Genomic DNA, 4,217 nt, shown 5'->3' on the forward strand with positions numbered 1-4,217 from the left:
TGGGGTGACATTGGGGGATAGGATCTTAATGTATGAATTTTGGGGGACACAGACATTCAGAGGAGAGGGTACTTGGGCTTCTCATGGTTTCATGCACTTATTAGTTTGATTTATACATTGGTGAGCTGTTTCAATTTCTTCCCACTGAACCCATAATATTGCTCACATATTTTAAATATTGCTCATATATTTTAAAATATATAATAAAAAGGACCCATAGGGGCTGGGCCGGCCCCGGCTCCCTGGGGCCCCGGCCTCCCAGTCCATGGCTGTGCCCATGATGCTGCTCAACCTCATGGACCAGCTGGGGGAGGCGGACGAGGAGCTGGCGGGCAACTACGCGGAGGTGGGGGACTGGTGCGCCCAAAGGATCCTGCAGCACGTTCAGGTTGGGGACGTGTCCGGGGGCCGGGAGGCGGACGCTGGCCACCAGGACGGGTCTCGGGGGGCTGGGGAGCGGGGTGCTCCCCACCCCCTGCAGCACCTCCTTGGCTCATGCCCCACCACCGCCACCCCAGCTGGGCGCCGATGGTCCCCTTTACGGATGAGGAGACACGGAGGCCAGGGAAGCGCAGGACCCTACACCCTGGGGAAGGAGGAGGGCCCAGGGGAGCTGGGGTGGGGGGGAGGCGCCAAGGGCAGGAGGGAGGGTGCCGGAGCCCCTGGTGTGTTAGAGGGAGCAGGAGACCCGGCCAGATCCAACTCTTTCCAGGCCTCTGTGTGTTCCAGGACAGCCACTTTGGTGGTGGTAGCAGGATATCCTGCTTGGAGATGGTCGGACTTGGCAGGTGCCTGGAGGATGAACTTCAGGAAGGTGTGGGAGATGCATTTGGCCAACTGTCACTATCAGGGAGTGAACTTCTCAAATTCAAGAAGAATTTGGAACTCTGTCTCCGAATGCTACTGTTATTATAATTTTGTCGTCCACTTTCACCCTCCGACTGTCAGGGCCGGCCTTCCGCGACAGGGGCCATGGTCTTAGCTGCCGGCACCTGTTTCTCGGGTTCCCGCGCCATGTGCTCTCAGGCTTTACGCCAGCAGCTGCATGATGCCTGACGCTTTTCAAGCAGCCCACTGGACTTCGGAAGAAAAGTTTCAGTAGCATGTTTTGCAGAAGGAACTTTGTACCTAGGATAAACAGTTTGGTCAAATCTCAGAAAATCTTTGTGTTTAGTTACTATAGCAGTCCTTGTGACAGCAACTATTTCCCTAAAGCACGTTATAAAGTCTGGTGTGAAGGGTGTTTAGTCGAGATCAAATGTGTTTTAAGAGCCTTGTTTTTCCCTGAAACTTGGTTCCTTTCTTCATGTGTTACATTCTTTATTATTTCAAGATCAGAGATGATTTCTCAAAGAAACAGTTGTATACAAGTTGGGACATAGTTCCTCCTGGAAGTTCTGCTTTATTTCATCCTGGCAAAAATGAGAATTCTCCATAGGACTTTTTCCGAAAACACTCACGGCCTACGTGGAATCAAACAACTGAATGATGCATCCCATTCTGAAAGTCGTTCTACTCAGTGCTACGATGGGGTCCTCAGGGAAGTGGAGGGTCCCGGAGCAGCTGAGTGAAACTGAGGGCAGGAGCGAGGGGGCCAGAAACCGAGGGCACGTTAAAAAGCAGGAAACCCAAACCACTATGCGAGTCTACCAAACCAGCGAGTGAGGAATTATTCTGTGTCGTATTATTATTAACAACACATAAACACTCTCTATTTTATATGCTTTTAAATTTATTGTTAAATACACAAGCAAAACATGAATATAATTCTCATTTTAAAATATTAAACAAATAGGAATAAAATAAAAGCTCCTTTTAGCCATTCTCTAGGCCCCTCTCAATTCCCCCTTTCCCGGAAGATCCTTCCCGACATTTCCTGCATGTTTACATGCATATATGTACGGACACACTGGAGAGTTTCTCATACTCTACGCTTATTCTGCAACTTGCCCTCTCTCCCAATTCCCCCTTTCCCAGAAGATCCATAAGGAAGCGTGCCTGGGAGAGAGTTTTTAATTATAGCTCTGTACTCCACAGCATGGATATAGCAGACTTTGTTCCCAGCTTCCCCTCCTCGGTGCACATTTAGGGGTCCTGCGGGGTTCCGCTGATGGGCACAATGCCGCATGGACACTCTTGCCCCATCACACACACACACACACACACACACACACACATGCGCACGCGCGAACACTGCTGTAAGATTGAGTCAGGGAGGGCAGCGCTAGATGGCTCCAACCAAGAGACCACCAATGATGCAGCTAGTGGCTTAGAGAAGACTGAACATTGTTACTCGCTCTCATAAGGGTCAGCCGAGCACTCCAGGTTGAAGGGACATCTCTGTTCCACGCCGTCACTCAGGAAGCCCAGTGCTTCTCAAACCATTTGTGGTGAAAGACCAGTTTATGTCCACCCACCCACCCCCAATCCATTTTGCCCAAGGCTTTTGTAAAATGCAATAAAGATATCATGGTGATGTTGAGTTGCTATAAAAGCTTCACAACACTTCCTCCTGATGGACTCGCCTCATCCTGGACCCTAAGGGCACCTTGTGGCTGAGCAGTGGTCCAGGAACCACGCCCAGGAGCTCAGCTCGAGGGCATTGCCTTGACTGCTGGGTCAGCTCCTGCACAGGTGTATCTGTGCTCTGGATCCTGTGAAGTGCAGGGAGGACAACGGTGCGCATCCAGGGTGAGCACTTGTCCCCTGAGCAGGTGAGGGAGGAGTTGGACACATCACCCCTCACTCTTGCATTCCGTTGGTGAATTCTTACTCCCATGGCCACCATACCTGCCCCCAAGGGAGCCTGGGAAACAGTCTAGCTGAGCCACCCAGCACCCGGGAAGAACAGCCTTGCACAGAGACAATGAACAGTCTCCCCCATAGATACCCAGAAGTGGGTTCAAATGGTACAGGCATTTGAAAAATACATACTGTCAAACTTCTCTCCAAAAGGGTGTGTACCAAGCATGTACAAGAGTTCCCATCCCCCCCCACACACACACACAGTAGCCAATACTGATTGCCAGAAATTATATCTCCTTGTCATCATTGGCATTTTTCATGATTACTAGTGTAGTCGGGGTGGCCATCTTTTCAAATATTTATCGTTCATTCATACACTTCCGCAAACTGCTTGTTCTTATTCTTTGTCATTTTTCATATTGACTTGTAGGGATTTTTATATGCTTGACCTGAATCCTTCATTTGTTATACACGTTGCATATGCTTTCCTCCACACTGTCACTTATTTTTAACTTAATTTATAGTGCTTTTATTGCGATGCAAACGTTGTAGTTTTCCTCTTCATGCTGTCAAATGTATCGCGTTTTTCTTCTATGGTGTCTGCTCGCTTCAGCATCTTCTTTATCCGAAGACTAGAAAGATAAATTTCTCTAGTTTTTTTTTAATAATTTTTTATAGTTTTATTGTCACAGTTCTTCTCATGTTTAGATTTTTTAATCACTTAGGAATCTCTTTTCATCTATGGGATCTGTTTAGAATCTACTGTTTTGCCCAACACCATCCTTTCCCCTGTTAACTAAAATGCCAAATTAATTATGTAGACTATAAGCGCCACACTTTTATGAGAACAAAGGCTTTGTTCTATCTACCCCTAAAACAGTATCCGCCACATCATAGACAATCACTGTTTGTCAAATGAATTAAGGGATGGATGGATGGATGGATGGACACTAAAGTGCCAAATTTTCTTCAGTGTATTTCTAGAATTTCTGTCATTCCATCAATTAGTATGCTGATTCTTGCATCAATGCTATTTCAATTACTCTAACATTATAATATGTTTTGATACCTTTCTTTCAAATTTTAGGGCCTATCTTGTGCATTTCTCTTCAGAGTGGATTTACAAACCAGCTTATCAGTTTCCATTAAAATCTTCTTGGGATTTTTATTGGGGTGCATTGAAGTTATAGCTTAATTTCAGAGGAACCGACATCTCTCAAAGTTGAGTCTTTCTTTCCAAGAACATGATATATCTCGTCTTTTATTGAGGCTTGCTTTTATGTCCTATAGTGAGTTTTTGTATTGTTCTTCACATCTGTCTTAGGCATTTTAATACATTTTCGTCCAAAGCATTCAATAGTTTGTGTTGCTCATGGGATCAGGAGGTTTTTTGTTTTTTTTGTTTTGTTTTGTTTTGTTTTTGTTTTTGTTTTTTTTGTTTTTTATTTTTGTGTTTTTGTTTTTGTTTTTGT

The 4,217-nt window shown here is 45.8% G+C and overlaps 1 long non-coding RNA gene across 1 annotated transcript; it reads left to right on the forward strand.

Annotated features, from left to right (window-relative positions):
- The first annotated feature begins 227 nt into the window (after positions 1–227).
- LOC123383677 lies at positions 228–2,482 on the forward strand. Its single transcript, XR_006593621.1, has 2 exons — positions 228–388; positions 730–2,482. It is a non-coding gene; the product is annotated as an uncharacterized LOC123383677 (long non-coding RNA).
- The last annotated feature ends 1,735 nt before the right edge of the window (positions 2,483–4,217 follow it).

The sequence above is a fragment of the Felis catus genome, assembly GCF_018350175.1.
Source record: "Felis catus isolate Fca126 chromosome X unlocalized genomic scaffold, F.catus_Fca126_mat1.0 chrX_random_Un_scaffold_68, whole genome shotgun sequence".
NCBI lineage: Eukaryota > Metazoa > Chordata > Mammalia > Carnivora > Felidae > Felis > Felis catus.